Consider the following 22,289-nt stretch of genomic DNA (forward strand, 5'->3'; position numbering starts at 1 on the left):
TTACGAAGAATTAATTGTTACAAAACGCAAGGAAGGTGATTATACTTCATCCTGTGATTTTAAAAACCCGGCTTTATTTTACGATCCGTTTTTCACCAGCGTATTTGTGGTAAATTAGCACGTCTGTCCTTTGCAGCCTGGGGCAGACATGATAACATGCTGGGGACATTGAGCAAATTAACATTATGATAATAAATCTCCTAATTACATGCTCTTGTGTCATAACTTTCCTGAAATCCTTGGAGCTTCAGAAAGTTAGATTAATGAGAACTCTTTTAAACCATGATAAATATTTACAGATAGGAATGGCAAGTTCCTTGTTATGAAAGGGCGTTCCTTCGACATCTGGTGAAAATCTGCTGAATTGTAAATCTATTCGCTTTCTGAAGTCTAATGGCGTGAGGATACTTTGTCTTTTACACACATAAGTAATAACTTTCTTTGAATGTTGCATATATTTTGCAATAGTTTCGCAGCCCAGTCAATCTCGAATGAGAACTATAACTCATTTTTTCCCAGGATGGAAAAGTCAAAGACAAGTGAGGGTGGGGGGGGGGGGGGGGGGGGGGGGGTGGACAAAGTTTAAAGGAGATGTGTGGGGGCAGGTTTTATACACAGTGGGTGGTGAGTGCCTGGAACGTGCTGCCAAGGCTGGTGGTAGAGGTAAACACGTTAGTGGCGGTTAAGGGGCTTGTAGATAGGCACATGGATTTGTAGGGAATGGAGGGATTATGGATCACGTGTAGGCAGACATGAGTTTAGCTTCTGTGTTTCTTGAGGATATATTTAATTTGTTTATATTTATGAATATATATATATATTTTTAGTGAGGAAATAGATTATTCTGGAACGTATTTTTGTTCCATCTTCAGACTTATTCACTTTGATTATTTTTATGTTGCTAATTATGCAAATATATGCTTATCTGCTGCACAGTTCCTTTGTCACCTTGGTTCCATTACGGAATTTGATGGAAATGCATACACCTGTAACACCTGCAGCACCAGGTATCATCCACCCACCTGCCAGTCACCCCCCCCCCCCCCCACCACCACCTGTATCCACCTATCACTCCACCACCTGTATCAACCTATCACTCGTGAGGCTTTGTTCCACCTCCACCTCTCTCCTCTAGCTTTCTCTCCCCCTACTCTATCAATCAATGAATACTTTAGTGAAATTCTCTGCTTGCATGCCCATGGTATGTAAATAGTCACCACATAAACTGAACTTCCAATTCAGTATAGGATTTCAGTATAGGAGTAAAGAGATTTGATGTTGGGTGAGTCCAGAACCAGGGGCCACAGCCTTAGAATAAAGGGGAGGTCATTTAAGACCGAGGTGAAAAGAAAAAAAACTTTTGTTCACCCAGAGAGTTGTGAATTTATGGAATTCCCTGTCACAGAGGGCAGTGGAGGCCAAGTCACTGGATGGATTTAAGAGAGAGTTAGATAGAGCTCTAGGGGCTAGTGGAGTCAAGGGATATGGGGAGAAGGCAGGCACAGGTTATTGATAGGGGACGATCAGCCATGATCACAATGAATGGCGGTGCTGGCTCAAAGGGCCGAATGGCCTCCTCCTGCACCTATTGTCTATGTTTCTATAAAGGACGCTCACACAGTTAAAAAGTATTCCCGTGCCTGGTCTCTCTTCTCCCCCCCCCCCCCCCCCCCCCCCCCCCCCCCCCATGGTGGTTCCCCCAAACCAGGTCCCCCCCCCCCCCCCCTTCTGATGGAGGGTTCCAATCCCTTCATTCACCACCTTCCCTCTCTATACCTTTCCCTCTTCCCTGTCTCTGAGCAATGTTATCGGGTTTCAGTGTTATCCCTAATGCCCCTGTCCCACTTAGGAGACCTGAACGGAGACCTCTGGAGACTTTGCGCCCCACCCAAGGTTTCCGTGCGGTTCCCGGAGGTTTTTGTCAGTCTCCATACCTGCTTCCACTACCTGCAACCTCCGGCAACCACCTGCAACCTCCAGGAACCGCACGGAAACCTTGGGTGGGGCGCAAAGTCTCCAGAGGTTTCCGTTCAGGTTTCCTAAATGGGACAGGGGGCATTAATCGTGCACCAGGGATGGCATTATTGTATTCATGTACAGCCTTTTCCTCGACTGGATAGCACGCATACACCTCAGTACAAGTAACAATAATAAGATTTGTTTTTTAAGAAGGAACTGCAGATGCTGGAAAATCGAAGGTAGACAAAAATGCTGGAGAAACACAGCAGGCGCAGCAGCATCTATGGAGCGAAGGAAATAGGTAACGTTTCGGGCCGAAACCCTTCCGGGTTTCGGCCCGAAACGTTGCCTATTTCCTTCAGGGTTTCGGCCCAAAACGTTGCCTATTTCCTTCGCTGCATAGATGCTGCTGCACCCGCTGAGTTTCTCCAGCATTTTTATCTACCTGCACAAATATCTTGTTTGTTTTCCTCACCCTTCCCCCTTGTCCGCAAATTAAACCAAAATTAATCTTAAACTTTGCTCAGTTTTGATGATACATGGTGAAACATTAACTCTTTCTTGGTACAAAACAAAGAACTGCAGGTGCTGGTTTATACCAAGGATAGTCACATGGTGCTGAGTAACTCAACGGGTCAGGCAGCATCTCAGGCAGCAAACGTGGGCAGGAGGGATTAGTCTAGATGGTTTCACCAATAAGATAAACTAAGCAGCTGTAGACTGACCACCAGCTGTAAGTTGGGCTGTGAGGCCTCTCTCTCAGTACCTGTTTCCCCACAGACTCAATGCCTCAGAACATTCATTAAACACTGAACGCCTGTTGAACCTCAATGGTCTTCAGATTCCAATTTAACTTGGAGATCTGCCAACCAAATTGGTGTAACATTTCAACTTAAATCTTTTGATCACAAATCAGATATATTTAGATGAATGAACCACCTCTGGTAGAGTTGCCATTTCTGTTATTTGGGTCTATGAGCAAGCCACATGTGGGCATTTTAAATCTCTTCCTCTTGACATTTATCCTTTAATTTTGTGTTTGCTCAGATGTTGTGGGCTGAAGACCCTTCTCCTGTTCTATTTTTTTAATGTTATCTATCCATTCAAATTCACAAATTCTTTTCATAAGAACCAATTGACTATCTGAGTGCTGAGTTCCTCCAGCACTTTGTGTCATTTTGGTAAACTAACATCTACAGTTCTTAGTTTCCATTAGTAGATTTTAACTCTTTTGCTTGCAAACAGCGGCAGAGCATTGGTTAAAACACACAGTGCTGGAACAGGGGTGGGGAACCTGCGGCCTTAATGCCCCTGTCCCACTTAGAAAACCTGAACGGAAACCTCTGGAGACTTTGCGCCCCACCCAAGGTTTCTGTGCAGTTCCCGGAGGTTGCAGGTGGTTGCCGGAGGTTGCAGGTAGTGGAAGCAGGTAGGGAGACTGACAAAAACCTCCGGGAACTGCACGGAAACCTTGGGTGGGGCGCAAAGTCTCCAGAGGTTTCCGTTCAGGTTTCCTAAGTGGGACAGGGTCATTAAGGCCACGTGCGGCCTTCTGGGCCATCAAGTGTGGCCTTTTGAATGAATCCAAATTTTGTCGAACAAATCCTTTTATTTTTATTAATATGTTTCTGTTTGTATTTTATTATTTTTATTTTAATCTTAAAATGAACGTATTTAAAATACCAAAGAGTAAAAGAAGATTCAACAAAATAATCCTATATCTAATCGATGTTTCTTGGATGTGGCCTGATTAGATTATAGCTAACTTAATGCGGCATTCCAACATGAAAAAGTTCCCCACCCCTGTGCTAGAGTAACTCGGTGGGTCAGGCAGCATCTTTGGAGAACAGCAAAAAGGCTAATGTTTTGTAAATTCATAAGTCATAGGAGCAGAAGAAGTAGGCCATTCGGCCCATCGATCATGACTGATCTATCTTTCCCTCTCAACCCTGTTCTCCTGCCTTCTCCCCGTAACATTTGACACCTGTACTGATCAAATACCTGTTAATCTCGGCTTTAGAAATACAGAAAGACTTGGTCCTTCTTCAGGATCCTTCTTCAGATTGATTGTAATGGGGGAGGAGAAAGCTGGATGAGAGGTGGGGGGGGGGGGGGGGGGGGGGGAGGGGGGAAGCAGGTCCAAGCTAAACAAGTGATATGTAGATACTGCTGAAGGAGTTTGATTGGCAAATGTTTGGACAAAGGCTTGGGATCATAAGGAGCCAACCAGTCTGTCATTCCCTCCACAGATGCTGCCTGACCCGCTGAGTTCCTCCAGCACTTTGTGTTTTACTCAATATTCCAAAATCAGCAGTTCCTTGTGTCGACATAGCATGGTCCCTCAGTCTGATATAACTCTCATCCCATTCCAGGACAAGGGGTCACAGTTTAAGGATAAGGGGGAAATCTTTTAGGACCGAGATGAGAAAAACGTTTTTCACACAGAGAGTGGTGAATCTGTGGAATTCTCTGCCACAGAGGGTAGTTGAGGCCAGTTCATTGGCTATATTTAAGAGGGAGTTAGATGTGGCCCTTGTGGTTAAAGGGATCAGGGGGTATGGAGAGAAGGCAGGTACGGGATACTGAGTTGGATGATCAGCCATGATCATATTGAATGGCGGTGCAGGCTCGAAGGGCCGAATGGTCTACTCCTGCACCTAATTTCTATGTTTCTATGTTTCTATTCCCTGTGGGAAGTAGACAATGCTTAATGTCAGCATTGTTAACAGTTTGGGTACCTGATTGCTTCCAATAGTTTACTTTAACTTGAAGGCAAATATTAGTCCAATCCAGCACCAGTCTCCTTGAGTATTGTCCCTATGGTGTGCTAACTTTTTACATCCAAATGGAGCCAATTACTCTGGAACAAAACACAAAGTGCTGGAGGAACTCGGTCTGTCAGACAGCAACTGTGAAGAGAGTGGACAGACAATGTTTTGGGCCAGGACTCTTCTTCAGAATGATTGTCTATGGCAGGGAAGAGATGGAGGCAGGACAAACCCAAGCAAGTAATTGGTGGATAGGTGAGGGGAGGGGGTTGAATTGCAGATGGGTGGGGAGGAGAAAAGGAGACAGAGGTTTCACTTAAGGAGAGGAGATATGAAACGTAAAGCAGGAGAGGGGATATGTGGTGGAAGTGGACAGGGGGGGGGGGGCAGAGGGGGGTGAAATGGGGGAAGTGTACGGAGCAGTGTTTTGGGGATGGTGAGAGAAACGCGAAGAAAGACACAAAATGCTGGAGTAACTCAGCGGGTCAGGCAGCATCTGTGGAGAACATGGATAGGTGATGTTTCACAGAGTGCTGGAGTAACTCAGCGGGTCAGGCAGCATCTGTGGAGCTAAGGAAATAGGCAACGTTTTGGGCCGAAACCCATAAGGGTTTCGGCCCGAAACGTTGCCTATTTCCAGAAGGATTTCGGCCTGAAACGTTGCCTATTTCCTTAGCTCCACAGATGCTGCTGCACCATAACTCAGTGGGTCAGGCAGCATCTGTGGAGAACATGGATAGGTGACGTTTCAGGTCGAGACCCTTCAAACGTGACCTAGTATAGACTAGTTGACCGTCTGCCAAACATTTATGTTGTCTCTGCCAAGTCCTTCCTATAATGTGATTCAACATTAGTAAAATGTGGCAATGTTGGTTAGCGTTAGGATGCAGAGACTCCAAAGAGTTTCTACAACCTTCAGAAACAAAAAAAACAAAACAAAAATTCCACTAAAACTGCGATTCTATTTGCATTTCCAGCATCAGAAATGTTTAATAATCTGTCAGGAGCATATTTATTGTGCGTGTAATACTCTTAAAACAGATTTCCAACATAATCTTTGTACACATTATCTGTGTTTTATGTGGGCACAATAATTGTGCAGCAGTATGGTGGGATTTGGTGGGTGCTGAAGGATCAAACAGGACACCTGGGTAAATAAATGAATTCTCCCCGTTTCCAGTCTATGTAATGAAAGTTCCAGTATAGCAACATTACCAGCAGCACCTGAACAAATCGCATTAATTACTCCTCTCGTTTGATGTGGACATACCCGGCCTTTCATTCATCTCCTAAGATTAAGCAAAGGAGGATTGATTCAGGTGTAGGAACTGCTAAAATGCAAGTGCCGCAAAAATATCCCAATGTGCAACGTGCCAAGTACATTCGGTAGAATCATGACCTATTAATCAAAGCAGAATAATTTTGATTTAATATGAGAATAGACCTTTTATCTTGAAGATAGAATGTTAGTGATGTGGTAGAACTAGTATTATTTCATGACCATTTTTCTTAATGTTCTAAGTTCCGCAGCTCACAGCTAAATGGTCAGCGGTGATCAGCATTTTAAACGCAAGCAGGATCGGACATTTGAGTTCAAAGCAAAGTTCACTAAGTTATTGTGCATGTTGTTCCCGTCCAAATTAAGTTTTGTTTGAATAGCCAAGCGTCTGTGATAGTGCGGGATATCCATTAGGGGATTGTCCATGATATCCATCAGGGGCATCCAGGAGGCTTTTAGATAGACACATGGATATGGAGGGATATGGATGTGGATCAGGCGGAGGAGATTCCCAATTTAACTTGGGATCATGGCCGGCACAGACATTCTGGGCCAAAGGGTCTGTTCCTGCGATGTACTGTTCTGTGTTCCATGACAATAGGTGTAGGAGTAGGCCATTCGGCCCTTCGAGCCAGCACCGTCATTCAATGTGATCATGGCTGATCATCCTTGTTCCTGCCTTCTCCCCATATCCCCTGACTCCGCTATCTTTAAGAGCCCTATCTAGCTGTCTCTTTAAAGTATCCAGAGAACCGGCCTCTGAGGCAGAGAATTCCACAGACTCACAATTCTCTATGAGGAAAACCCCCTTATTCTTAACTGTGGCCCCTGGTTCTGGACTCCCCCAACATCGGGAACATGTTTCCTGCCTCTAGTGTGTCCAAACCTTTAATCTATCTATATATTACTAAAACTCTGTTCTTGACTGGTTTTGGCGATCTGTGCTGCGATTTCCGAGAGAACGCCGCCACCTACGGCCATCATTTTTGGCCACCTCGCTCAGAGCCCCCAGTCGCATGTGTGCTGAGGATTTTTCCCGTCCATTAAAAATGACAGAGATATTAATGTTTTTACAAAATTCCCCATTCTCTCTGCTGCCCCCGCTGGCAGCAGGGGGGAGGGACTATAAAACCAGGAAGTGGTGTGCCTCAATCAGTGTCTGCAAGCTGGAGGAAGGCAGAGGGTCACGTTTCTCTGAGCTGTGAATAACACTGAACACATGTCAACTCAAATGTAAGTGCCCTTAGTGGTTCTAAAATGCTTGCAGAATGTCTCTATTGGTTCTAAAGCTTTCAAAAAATGTCTATTGGTTCTAAAGCTTGCATAAAAATGTCTATTGGTTCTAAAGCTTGCAAACAAATGTCTATTGGTTCAAAAGCTTGCAAAAAAATGTTTATTGGTTCTAAAGCTTGCAAAAAGTGTCTCTATTGGTTCTAAAGCTTGCAAAACGTTTCTAATTGGTTCTAAAGCTTGCAAAAAAATGTCTATTGGTTCTAAAGCTTGCAAAAAAAAGTGCCTATTGGTTCTAAAGCTTGCAAAAAAATGTTCATTGGTTCTAAAGCTTGCAAACAAAATGCAAATGGTGGCATAGACATAGAAACATAGAAATTAGGTGCAGGAGTAGGCCATTCGGCCCTTCGAGCCTGCACCGCCATTCAATATGATCATGGCTGATCATCCAACTCAGTATCCCGTACCTGCCTTCTCTCCATACCCCCTAATCCCCTTAGCCACAAGGGCCACATCTAACTCCCTCTTAAATATAGCCAATGAACTGCATGAAGCTGAAAGGCATTACTTACTGCAAATGGTGGCTTGGTTGCTTTGGCTTGAAGTTGAAAGGCACTACTTACTGCAAATGGTGGCTTGGGTGTGGTTTGGGTGTGGCTTGAAGTTGAAAAACACCACTTACTGCAAATGGTGGCATGAAATTGAAAGGCACCACTTACTGCATTTACTGCAAATGGAGGCTTGGTTGCTTTGGCTTGAAGTTGAAAGGCACTAATTACTGCAAATGGTGGCTTGGGTGTGGCTTGGGTGTGGTTTGACGTTGAAAGTCATTACTTACTGCAAATGGTGGCATGAAGTAGAAAGGTACTACTGTAAATGCACTTACTTCCTGTTTGCACTGTATTGATTTTAGATAAAACGCTACCACTTACGGCTGTGATTTTTGGCCATCATACTCAGTCCCCCTCCGCTGAGCAGGTGCAGATAATTCTTCCCATCAATGAAAAATAAAAGTGTTATTAGTTTTTTAAAAAATGTTGAGAATCTCTCCTGTCAATCACTCCATGAAAGCCACATCTTTTCCGGTGGAGGGTGCGGGGGGGGGGAGGGGTTATAAAACCCGGAAATGTGGGAGTGGCTCAGTCTCTGCAAGATGGAGGAGGGAGAGGTCACGACTCGCTGTCTTTAGTGGCCTTGCACCCTACTTCAAATGGTATGAAACTGCACTTGAATTTGGTGGCCTTGCACCCTGCTTGAAGTAGAATTTCAAGGATTAGCCGTGAGTCAACTACCAGCCCACCAGCCGTGAGTGAGTGAGTTGCCAGCACAACAGGCTTGATTGACTGAGACGCCAGCCCAAGAATCCATTTGCCGCCCAATTTGCATACTAGCCCTCTGGAGACCAGTCCCTTCAGCCCACAACACCCATACTAGCGCTCCAGAAAGCCCCCCCCCCCCCCCCCCCCCCCCCGCCTAACGTGCCACCAATATTTGAATTGGTGGTAAGGTGGAATATTACGTTGGATGACCAGCCCTCCTGTGTGACGGGTCCCACTTAGTCTAGTAATCTTATATGTTTCAATAAGATCTCTCATCCTTCTAAACTCCAGAGTGTACAAGCCCAGCTGCTCCATTCTCTCAGCATATGACAGTCCCGTCATCCTGGGAATTAACCTTGTAAACCTACGCTGCACCCCCTCAATAGCAAGAATGTCCTTCCTCAAATTAGGGGACCAAAACTGCACACAATACTCCAGGTGTGGTCTCACTAGGGCCGTGTACAACTGTAGAAGGACCTCTTTGCTCCTATACTCTTGTTATAAAGGCCCCAACATGCCATTTGCTTTCTTCACTGCCTGCTGTACCTGCATGCTTACTTTCATAGACTGATGAACAAGGACCCCCAGATCCCGTTGTACTTACCCTTTTCCCAACTTGATGCCATTTAGATAGTAATCTGCCTTCCCGTTTTTGATACCAAAGTGGATGACCTCACATTTATCCACATTAAACTGCATCTGCCATGCATCTGCCCACTCCATGATGGAGAAAAACAATTTTCTTGAAACTGCTTTAAATAATGAAAACCAGATAATAGTTTTCTATAAGCAGATTGGATTTATTGCTTGTCATGAGTTGGATTACATTCCATTCAGTTGCAAATGAACGGTTGGTAATTTGTTACGTTGAATTGCATGCTGCTTTCCCGCTATTTTTGAAAGGTTAGGCTGAGAACTGCGATGCTTACATCACTCTTGGTGGATGTGTAATGGACCTTCACGTCATGGATCGTGTGTAGGCAGCTGAGGTTCATTTATCTTGGCATCATATTCGGCATGGACATTGTGGGCTGAAGGGCCTGGTCCTGTGCTGCACTGCTGTTTGTTTAGTTTTTAATTTAGGATTTTTAGTTTCATATAAGTGATAGGAGCAGAATTAGGCCATTCAGCCCATCGTGTCTCTGCCGCCATTCAATCATGGCTGATCTAGCTTCCCCTCTCGACCCCATTCTCCTGCCTTCTCCCCATAACCTTTGATACCCGTGCCAAGAAAGAATCTATCTCTGCCTTATAAATATCCATTGACTTGGCCTCCACAGCCTTGTGTTGCCGTACGTTCCACAGATTCACCCCCCTCTGACTTTCTGATAAGCTGGTGAATCAACCTTGCACTGATCCACGTGGCTGTTGTACCAACACTTCATTTGGAGCAGGACAACATGCACAAAAACATAATCAACTTTGCTTTCAACTCAATGTCCTATGCTGTTTACATTTAAGGATTATTCCTAAGAATAAAAGTTCAGGAGTTTAGTTTAGAGATAATGCATAGAAACAGATCCTTCAGCCGTGCGCTGTGTTATAAAAATAAATAGTCTTCCTCGCAAAATGTGCACTCTTCCTTTCGAAATGAGATTGCATTGGGTATGTGTAGTAGCAGCTGCAATATTATCTTTTGTATTAGATGGCATTGTCACTTCCTGCAATAGGGAGATGTCGTCTCTGGGGGAGAATATCTTTACTTTGTCATATTAGAACAATCTTCAACGGTTTCCCTTAATAACAACTATGATGAGCTTTATTCAGCCTCATTAATGGTAGCAAATGTGCGCCCATTAGTTGTCAGATTTCCCATCTGAAACTGTGCACAATTTTAGTCAAAGCTAGGGAGCGTGGGATGATGTAAATGGGGAGTTGCATGGAACTGTAGGCTCTGGTGATTTTTGATTGGATTTTGATGCATTTTGGGCTGCAAAGATACAGTCATCTACCAGCCAATCATATTTGGTATCCAGATTTATGAAACATTTAAAAGTTAGTTTAAAATGATTTGTCAACTAATTTTGCTGAGTAACTGGATAATGATCAGAAAGTGAATCAGCTTTTAACTATTTGCATTTCTAAAATTCAGTGTTGGCTAAATTAAGTGTGTAAAGATTTAGGGCAGCACGGTGGCGCAGCGGTAGAGTTGCTGCCTTGCTGCACCAGAGACCCGGGTTCGATCCTGACTACGGGCGCTGTCTGTACGAAGTTTGGACGTCATCCCCGTGACCACGTGGGATTTCTCCGAGATCTTTGGTTTCCTTCCACACTCCAATGAGGTACAGGCTTGCAGGTTAATTGGCTTGGTGTATGTGTACAATTGTCCCTAGTGTGTATAAGATATTGTAATGCCCCCGTCCCACTTAGGAAACCTGAACGGAAACCTTAGGAGACTTTGCACCCCACTCAAGGTTTCCGTGCGGTTCCCGGAGGTTGCAGGTGGTTGCCGGAGGTTGCAGGTAGTGGAAGCAGGGAGGGAGACTGACAAAAACCTCCGGGAACCGCACGGAAACATTGGGTGGGGCGCAAAGTCTCCAGAGGTTTCCGTTCAGGTTTCCTAAGTGGGACAGAGGCATTAGTGTGCAGGGATCACTGGCCGGTGCGGACTCGGTGGGCCGAAGGGCCTGTTTCCGCGCTGTATGTCTAAACTAAGCTAAACTAAAACTTGTCCACAATAAGACTTCCTACCCTTTAGATTGAATAGAACAAAATGATGTTCAGGAATCCTAGAAATAAGTTAATTCTTCACCTTGTGTAAGTGAAATCAGCCAGTAGCTGTTTTATCGGGTACCATTTGTTGCGGTTGTGAATGACATCTACATGAGTTTGATACAAGACTGTTCCTTTGTTCTACATGTAGAGTGGGCTGTGATATAGACCTTTACAAATCAGATGTGGTTGGAGCCTCTCTCTGTGCTGACACCCAGTGTATTGTGTTTGTACGATTATACCAGATACATCTCCAATTACAGATGATGGTAAACTAATGTTCATGTTTGCATCAAAGTATTACTTAAATATCTTTCCAGCTTCAGAAACTTATTTTCAACTATCATTCCAGAGATAAGTGTATAAAGTATAAAGTGTATAAAGTTCCCGATGTTGGGAAAGTCCAGGACAAGGGGTCACAGCTTAAGGATAAGGGGGAAATCCTTTAAAACCGAGATGAGAAGAACTTTTTTCACACAGAGAGTGGTGAATCTCTGGAACTCTCTGCTGCAGAGGGTAGTTGAGGCCAGTTCATTGGCTATATTTAAGAGGGAGTTAGATGTGGCCATTGTGGCTAAAGGGGATCAGAGGGTATGGAGAGAAGGCAGGTACGGGATACTGAGTTGGATGATCATATTGAATGGGGTGCAGGCTCAAAGGGCCGAATGGCCTCTACTCCTGCACCAAATTTCTATGTTTCTATAAGGATCAGGGTCTTATTCTCAACCTCGTATCCATTTGTGGGTTCTAATTTTCTTGTTGGAGGTTTGATTTATTTTGGGATTTTTTTGTCCGTATAATGGAAATGGGTTTTTTATTTTGGGCGGATAGATTTAGCGAGTAGATTCTATTCAGGGTTTTATCTTTGTTCTCGTGTTAGAGGAGATATATTTATGAGTTAGTGTCACAGAGCTGAGAAAGAAGGAACTGCAGATGTTGGAACCTTTGAGCAAAACACAAAGTGCTGGAGGAACTCAGAGGGTCAGGCAGCATCTGTGGAGGGAATGGACAAGCTTCTGGTCAGGACACTTCCTTAGTCATGGCGATATACAGCATGGGAAAGGGCCCTTCAGCCCACCTCATCCATGCTGACCAACTTGGCACATTGAGATGTTTAGGAAGGAACTGCAGATGCCGGTTTAAACCGAAGATAGACACAAAGTGCTGGAGTAACTCAGCGGGACTGGCAGCGTCTCTGGAGAGAAGGAATGGGTGATGTTTCGGGTCGAGAACCTTCTCCAGTCTGAAGAAGACCCAGAGATCTACTGAGTCCTCGAGTCCCGGCAAAATCCTCGTAACTCTTCTCAGAACCCTTTCTACGAAGCTCCCTCCCTCTTGTCATGTCCCCCCCCCCCCCCCCCCCAGGGCGGTGGATGGGGGTCACACACACACACACACACACACACACACACACACACACACACACACACACACACACACACACACACACACACACACACACACACACACACAGACAGACAGACGCACACGCACACACACACACACACAGACAGACAGACAGACACACGCACACACACGCACACACACACACAGACAGACACACACACACACAGGCACACACACACACACACACACAGAGACACACACACACACACACACACACACACACACAGACAGACAGACACACACACACAGAGACACACACACACACACACACACACACACACACACCCTCTGTCATTCATGAAGATCTTGGTCGACCAATCTTGGCTTCAACATAAAACACCATTCTTCACAATTTGTAGAAATGATTTAATCTTCATTGCTTCTGTGATTGCATTTTAAAATATCTTTTTATTGAAAAATAAACTGATTGGAGTAATGAAGCGATTAGGTTTGGAATGCGTCATGTCACGATGAAGTGGATATTATTTTAAACTTATTGACAGTGAATGAATTTTAATATTCCATGTTTTAACGACTCCATGTGACATGCTGCTATTGATTTTGACCAAAAGCTACAGTAATGTGCGGGGGTGATTGAGTAGCTACTTAGCATTGTGAGTGGTGCCGCTGTAAATGTGATTGCATGTGTGAATGAACGCAGCATGTGCCAGTCGCGGGCGGGCGGGTGGGTGCGTGGGGGTGGAACGTGGTACCAAACAACCATTCTATTTTTAGTACACTAACCTCTCTGTACTGTACACTGACAATGACAATTAATTGAATCATTTCATTTCATTTTTCCCTCATCTGCTTCCAATCAAAAGCCGGGTTTTGTACGCCTCGGGAAGCCGGAGACGGTCTGGAGTTTGGCCTTTTGCTTGCTCCCCCCCCCCCCCCCCCCCCCCACCCCCCCCCCCCCCCCCCCCCCCCGAAGTGACCCCTGCTGCCCGTTCCTGGGTACCCCCAGCCCCCCCCCCCACCCCCCCACCCCCCCCCCCCCCCCCCACACAACCATGCAAAGCGTTTTTATTCACGGGCCAGAAGTGACGGTGGTGTGACTGCTGGGTGCAGCCACATTGCTGTCGGCATGGTGTGGAATGTCACTGTGTGCTAACTTTATTTAACCGGCAGCACACTTACAATGCATTGTAAAAGCAGCAGGGACAGCTCCAGGCCTCCTTTGCTGCAGTTCTGGGCCCAGCTGTAAATTGGCCAGTATTTTTGTTCAAAGAAATGATTGCTGATTGTTGCTGTGTTTGTTCATCTCTTTTAATCATCAATACCTGCATCGCAATCATCTCAGCTGAAACATTTCTATGTTGCAAGGAAAGTCACAGAGTAACTGCTGGAGTAACTCAGTGGGTCAGGCAGCATCTGCGGAGAAAAACATAGAAACATAGAAATTAGGTGCAGGAGTAGGCCATTCAGCCCTTCGAGCCTGCACCGCCATTCAATATGATCATGGCTGATCATCCAACTCAGTATCCCGTACCTGCCTTCTCTCCATACCCCCTGATCCCCTTAGCCACAAGGGCCACATCTAACTCCCTCTTAAATATAGCCAATGAACTGGCCTCAACTACCCTCTGTGGCAGAGAGTTCCAGAGATTCACCACTCTCTGTGTGAAAAAAAACGTTCTTCTCATCTCGGTTTTAAAGGATTTCCCCTTTATCCTTAAGCTGTAACCCCTTGTCCTGGACTTCCCTAACATCGGGAACAATCTTCCTGCATCTAGCCTGTCCAACCCCTTAAGAATATCGATAGGTGACATTTCACAGAGTGCTGGAGCAACTCAGCGGGTCAGGCAGCATTTCTGGAGAACAAGGGTAGGGAGTGTTTTGGGTCTAGACGCTTCTTCAGACTTTTTTTGGTTTTGTTTATTGTCCCGTGTACCGAGGTACAGTGTTTTTGTTGCATGCTAGCCAGTCAGTGGAAAGACAACACATGATTACTATCGAACCGTCCACATCAACCCTCCGGAGAATAAGAATAGGTGACATTTCAGACACGAAGCATCACCTATCCATGTTCTCCACAGATGCTGCCTGACCCGCTGAGTTACTCCAGCACTCTGTGAAACGTCACCTATCCATGTTCTCCACAGATGCTGCCTGACCCGCTGAGTTACTCCAGCACTTGGTTGTTTTTTTTACGTAAGCCGACAGCTGGAGTCCTTTGTGTTGGGGAAATCAATCTGCTGCACTGTGGCATAAAACAGGCGATGCAGCCTCTGTAGTGTGGGACTCGCCCAGTCCTTCTCCCCACAGATGCTGACTGTCCCACTGAGTTACTTTAGCTTTCTGTGTCTATAAACAAGTGTAGAATATGTGCTAATAATAGGGTTTAATCATGAACTAATTTTTGTGTGACTTTGTTTAAGATCTCAAGTTAATATCAGTTAATATCTCACCAGCTACTTCATCAGTGTCCGTGCATTGATCTTCATTGTAAGTGCAAGTGCTTGCAATATTAATATTGTCGCTGACTAATAGTCCCTTTCTCTGCTCCAAGCCTCACTTGTTGGACAACTCACTGCCTTGCTAATGCCTAAAGAGTTATGTATGAGTCTTCAAAGCAGCCAACTGAAGCTTGGTGTTTTGAAGAATTACATCAAAACACAGCTGGCTGCTTCAGAGGGACCCCTGTTTAAAGTGCCGTGTATCAGGAGGTGATTGCAGTTTAATATCCCACGAACTCGGTGACCAGAATGGGTGCTTTCACTTTCTGTCAGTTTATCAATGATCGCCGGGACTTTGTCTGCTTTAGCTGCAGCTCTGATTTAAGGAAGACATTTTGAACCAGTGGAGGATCTACATTCTTTGACTAGCTTGCATCCATAAGCATTCTCTCCCTTGATGTGGTTGCTTTGATCTGTTTTTACTCTTCCACATTACTTAAAAGTATTTTCATCAGAACTTCCTTTCTCATGTTTCCCATGACGATGGAGCAGTGGACAGGAAAGATTTAGAGGGATTCAGGCCAAAAGTTTCTCTTATAGAAACTTACAACATTCTTAAGGGGTTGGACAGGCTAGATGCAGGAAGATTGTTCCCGATGTTGGGGAAGTCCAGGACAAGGGGGTCACAGTTTAAGGATAAAGGGGAAATCCTTTAAAACCGAGATGAGGAAAATATTTTTCAGACAGAGAGTGGTGAATCTGTGGAATTCTCTGCCACAGAAGGTAGTTGAGGCCACACAGTTCATTGGCTATATTTAAGAGGGAGTTAGATGTGGCCCTTGTGGCTAAAGGGTTCAGGGGGTATGGAGAGAAGGCAGGTACAGGATACTGAGTTGGATGATCAGCCATGATCGTATTGAATGGTGGTGCAGGCTCGAAGGGCCGAATGGCCTCTACTCCTGCAACTTTTTTCCATGTTTCTAAATGGGACTAGCTGCCAGGCGCCTTGGGTGAGTTGGCTGAAAGGCCTGGTTCTCAGCTCCATGAACCTCTACTTGGTTATAGGACAGAGCAGGCAAGTGATTAAGATGCCGGCCTCCACAACAAGAGCCTTTGAATCCAGGCCTTGATTGACTGAAAGATCCATCACGGAAACAGGCTTTGTAGGAGTCCACGTGCCCACGTCGACCATTGACCACTAGTTCTGTGTTATCCCATTTCCCCATCCACTCCCTATGCATCAGGGGGCAATTTACAGATGGTCATTTAGCCGACAACCCCGCACGTCTTTGGGATGTGGGAGGAAACCGGAGCAGCTGGAGATAAACCAATGCGGTCATATGGAGAGCATGCACACTCCACACAGACAGCAGCCGAGGTCAGGATTGAACTTGTATCTCTGGCACTGTGAGGCAGCAGCTCTACCCACTGTGTCATTGTGCTGCCCCTTTATTGCCGGGCTTTATCCCCAAGACCCTGACAATTCCCTTTCATCAGTGGTGCCCGTTACTCCGCTCACTCATTTGCGTCTGCAGAAAGCAATCGTAAATCTTTGAAACGGCTCCAAACACTTATTATCATCGTCAATGCATCAGATGAAAGCTTAAAGCGCACACTTCAAAAGCTTGCCTATTAAACAGAAGTTAGACCTCAAAAATAACTCTTCAAACAGCACCAATTGCACGCTGTACCTATTTCTGTGCATGGTCATTTTACATGGACATTTTTATTAATTATAAACTTCTGCTATCAGGCCAAATCAAAGTCAATTTTATTTGTTGCACGCACCCGAAGGTGCAGTGAAATTTGAAGGGGAGTAAATTAAATTGATTCTTTTTCATTGATCCCATTATTCAGGCTCTTGCTTTTTACATCATCAAATCTTGCATTGTTGCACATGTCAGGAAGACTACCTTATGGATATTAGATCACCCTTTCAACTATTCCCACTCACCCATTTCCCACATTTGATCAAAAAATCATAACTGTGGCATTTCTTTGATGTGGGTGAGCTGAGAGTCTTGGAACACAAAGGGTATGTATGGTGCAGCTCTTTGAAGTCACTTTTATGGGGGTAAACCCTCTATGTAGTTAGTTGTTTGAAAATTGCTGTCATCATACTCAACAGGCTGATTAAATGTATCATGTCTGTTTGATGGAGATCTCTCTTTTGCAAATGGTTTACCAGATTCAATGGGGGAGGGAGGGAGGGGAGGGGGGGAGTAATACATCTGTGCAGATTGTTTAAAAAAAAACCTACAGGTCGCTATTGTATTTTGTAAGGCTTTTAGCATAATTTAATAAATATTTTAAATGACTATCCCAAGGAATCGTTCAGTCCCCATATCCTTTAAATGAATAAAGGGCCTGTCCCACTTACGCAAGTTCTTCGGCGACTGCCGGTACCCGCCATAGGTCGCTGCAGGTCGCCGTAAATTTTCGACGTTGAAAATCCAGCGGCGACCAGAAAGACGCTGGAGTCAAGTTAAGTTTATTTGTCACAAACACATACAAGATGTGCAGTGAAATGAAAGTGGCAATGCCCGCGGATTGTGCGAAACTACAGCACAGCGGAACAGAACAGAACCAGTATTTACGTTTTAGAAAAAAAATAAAAAAATTAAACAACACATCCTCTCCGTCTCATCCTCTCTGTTTACACAGCGTGACAGCGGAGGCGTTTGCCAGATTGTAGCAGCTGGAACAGTCCGTTGCTGGAGGGGTAGGGGTCCCTCATTATGTTGCTGGCTCTGGAGTTGCACCTCCTGGCGTGTCGGTCCTGCAGGGGGGCAAGTGTAGTTCCATGGTGCGTTCGACCGAACGTACTACTCTCTGCAGAGCCTTCCTGTCCTGGGCAGAGCTGTTCCCAAACCAGATGGTAATGTTTCCGGACAAGATGCTTTCTACAGCCCCAGAGTAGAAGCACTGAAGAATCCTCAGAGAGACTCTGAATCTCCTCAGCTGCCTGAGGTGGTAAAGGCGCTGCCTTGCCTTAATCACCAGTGCGGCAGTGTGTGTTGTCCATGTCAGATCCTCTGTGATGTGGACTCCCAGCTATGGGCGACTGAGGAGACGACTCACGACCATACAGGCGATATGTGGCGGGGTGAAGCCTGTACGGTCGTGAGTAGTCGCCCAAAGAGTCGTACCTTGTTCTGGTCACTGCTGGATTTTCAACATGTTGAACATTTTCGGAGACCTATGACGGGTTCCGGCAGTCGCCGAAAAAGTCGAGTAAGTGGGACAGGCCCTTTAGTCATTTGAATTAAAGATTTTACTCAAATCTTCATTGTAGATGTTGAAAGAATTGAATTAAGTTCCCATTTATAATGTTTGTATCTACTTATCGCTAGAACATAGAAGAGTACAGAGCAGGAACGGGGACTTTGGCCCAACATGATGCCAGGTTAATTAATTTCCTCTACCTGCACGTGATCCATTAAGGGGCTGTCCCACTTACGGGATTTTTCGGCCACTTGCGGCACCCGTCATAGTCGCACCAGGTCGCTGAATAAAATGCTCAACATATTGAAAATCCAGCGGTGACCAGAAAAAAGATACGACTCTTTGGGCGACTACTCACGACCATACAGCTGTCACCCACCACTTTGTGATTCTACATCTCCTTTTGTTCATTGCCTCTCGCAGCCTAAAGCTACTCTTTAACATTTCCTCCCTGGGGAAGGTTCTGACAGTCTACCCTACTACCTCTGTCTCTCCCTTAAGGATAAGGGGGAACTCCTTTAAAACTGAGATGAGAAAAACCTTTTTCACACAGAGAGTGGTGAATCTCTGGAACTCTCTGTCACAGAGGGTAGTTGAGGCCAGTTCATTGGCTATATTTAAGAGGGAGTTAGATGTGGCCCTTGTGGCTAAGGGGATCAGGGGGTATGGAGAGAAGGCAGGTACAGGATACTGAGTTGGATGATCAGCCATGATCATATTGAATGGCGGTGCAGGCTCGAAGGGTCGAATGGCCTCCTCATGCACCTATTTTCTATGTTTCTATGTTTCTATGTTTCTCCCCATTTTAATTTCTTCTATCAGGTTTCACTTCAATCTGCAACGTTCTTGAGAAACCAATCCAGGTTTTTAACTTCCTCCCTCTAGCTAAAAGCCTCTAATGCAGGCAGCGTTATGGTTATAATCCCGTTCACATCCTCTCCATACCCTTCCTGTAATGTGGTGACCAGAACTGCACGCAATAGTCCAAATGTGGCCCGACCAGAGTCTTGTAAAGCTGCATCAGGACTTCCTGACTCTTATACTCAATGAAGTTCAACGCCTTCCGAACCACTCTATCGACTTGTGTTGCCACTTTCAGGGTACGATGGACTTGGACCCCAAGATCCCTCTGTACATTAAGGCAATGATCTGCTCTGGGATTTCAGTCGTGTTACAAGAGAAGACAGCAAGGGCATCGCCTCCTCAACTATCATTAAACATGTGGCAGTGCAACGGCAGAGTTGCTGCCCGACAGTACCTGAGACCCGGGTTCCATCCTGACTACGGGCGGTGTCTGTACACAGTTTGTACGTTCTCCCTGTGACCTGCGTGGGTTTTCACCGGGTGCTCTGGTTTCCACCTACACTCTAAAGACGTACAGATTTGTAGGCCTATTGCCTTGGTTAAATTGTCCCATGTGTGTAAGATAGTGCTCGTGTACAGGGTGATTACACCGACTCGATTGGCTGAAGGTCCTGTTTCTGCACTATATTTCTATACTAAGCTAAATAATTTCAGAGCATGTGCACGTGTATCTATATGTATTATATATGTCCATCAAGGGAGCCGAGTGTTTTATTGTCATATGTCCTGAAACGGAATAAAGCACCCATAAATCGTGGTGACATTTTAGTTCCTGCCTGCCTGTTCTGCAGCAGGAGGCTGGTGTAAATGAGAGGTAACTTCAGTCACAGCTCCCTGCTGTATTCTTCACTTGTTCATCAAACAAACGATACAGCTTGGAAACAGGCCATTCGGCCCACCGAGTCCATGCTGACCATCGATCACTAGTTCTATGTTATCCCACTTTCTCATCCACTCCCTACACACCCGGGCGCTCCGGTTTCCTTCCACATCGCAGAGACGTGCGTGCAGGTTTGTAGGTTAATCCGCCCTCTGTAAATTGCCCCTAGTGGATGTGAAAGTGGGTTAACACAGTGTGAGTGGATTCAGTAGGTTCAAGGCCCTACTGTACCTCTAAACTAAATACCATATTCCAAGTGTAATGTCTAATTCTGTACCAGCGGCTAGAATCATCTTGGTTTGTGGATGAGCTTTGAAGTCGACTGAATTCCTTTTACACTTGCCACGTCACTCTGCAGACTTTACCCAACTCAAACAACTGTCTCTAGAAAGCACGGGCCGCTTTTAGATCTGTAGCAACAGCCGGTGTAAATCACTCCGAAAACAGACAAAGTATTTGATGATCCCTTTAAAGATCAGGGCAGGGGGTTGTGGACGTGTGTTCAGCTGTGTAAAGGGCACCAACTGGGCTTGAGCTGCAAGCCAAGGCAGTGACTGGCATAACATTAGTGCTACATGCTGACTGACGTGGCAAGCTGCCGACCTCAAATATTTCCTGACATGTGTACAAGCCGTCTCCGCCAGCCTGGTGTAACTTGTACCACAGCTGATCCTCTACCACAGTAGAACCTGTTCACCCAACAACATGAGCTTCAAGAAAAGCCACAGAGTGCTGGAGTAACTCAGCGGCTCAGGCAGCATCTCTGGAGAACAGGGATAGGTGACGTTTCGGGTTGGGACTTCTCTTCAGACCCGACCCAAAAAATCACCCATCCATGTTCCCCAGAGATGCTGCCTGACCCGCTGAGTTACTCCAGCACTCTGTGAAACGTCACCTATCCATGTTCTCCACAGATGCTGCCTGACCCGCTGAGTTATGGTGCAGCAGCATCTATGGAGCGAAGGAAATAGGCAACGTTTCGGGCCGAAACCCTTCTGGAAATAGGCAACGTTTCGGGCCGAAACCCTTCTGGAAATAGGCAACGTTTCGGGCCGAAACCCTTCTGGAAATAGGCAACGTTTCGGGCCGAAACCCTTCTGGAAATAGGCAACGTTTTGGGCCGAAACCCGGAAGGGTTTCGGCCCGAAACGTTGCCTATTTCCTTAGCTCCATAGATGCTGCTGCACCCACTGAGTTACTCCAGCACTCTGTGAAACATCACATATCCATGTTCTCCACAGATGCTGCCTGACCCACTGAGTTACTCCAGCACTCCCTGAAACGTCACCTATCCATGTTCTCCACAGATGCTGCCTGACCCGCTGAGTTACTCCAGCACTCTGTGTCTTTTTTTTGTAAACTAGCATCTGTAGTTCCTTGTGTCCACATGTGAACTACAGCAAGGTTTAATATCATAGGCTCCACTTCTAATAGAAACATAGAAATTAGGTGCAGGAGTAGGCCATTCGGCCCTTCGAGCCTGCACCGCCATTCAATATGATCATGGCTGATCATCCAACTCAGTATCCCGTACCTGCTTTCTCTCCATACCCTCTGATCCCCTTAGCCACGATCAATTATTTTTCAGGAGCTTTGGCCAAGAGTTAAGCAAAAATATGTTAACATAAAATGTTTAGACAGTCGGAACCTTTATCCGAGGATGGGAATGTCTTTTCTATTTTTAAGTAATATTGGTTGAATAATTAATCAATGTTAATTAATTAGTCAATTGATTAATTGAATAAACTAAAGAATTCATTCAAAACATGGCAAATCATCATATCATGCATAATTGAGTAAAGTATCAGCTATAAGCATGTTGGAGGGTTAAGATTCCTGAGCAAGAAATATTTTCAATTGCACCAAGTATTTCTGTAACTCTTAATTCATTGACAAACCTTAACAAACAATTTTTTTAATCTCTATTTTGGCTTTGCCAGTCAATGATTGATGTGTAATTAATGAGACCGCTCTCCTTCCAGTGCCTCTCCCTGAGGCTCTGACCAAACTGGTCCTATCATTCACTGAGCAGCTGTTTAGGGAAATGTGTGTCCTCGGTGTAACTCAGCAACCCTGCATCTGCTCTCCCTGTCAAATGTAACTTTGGGGGAAAATGCAGATTAAGGAACCAAATGCTGCCTTCTCCTCAATCATCAACTAGAAGTGACAATTGCCTGATATGGGATTGGTTGTTGGTCGGTGGCCAGAGCAAGTGTTAGCGGGGCAGTTAAACAAGAAGAGGCAAAG

Source organism: Leucoraja erinacea, chromosome 19, assembly GCF_028641065.1.
Source record: "Leucoraja erinacea ecotype New England chromosome 19, Leri_hhj_1, whole genome shotgun sequence".
Lineage (NCBI taxonomy): Eukaryota > Metazoa > Chordata > Chondrichthyes > Rajiformes > Rajidae > Leucoraja > Leucoraja erinaceus.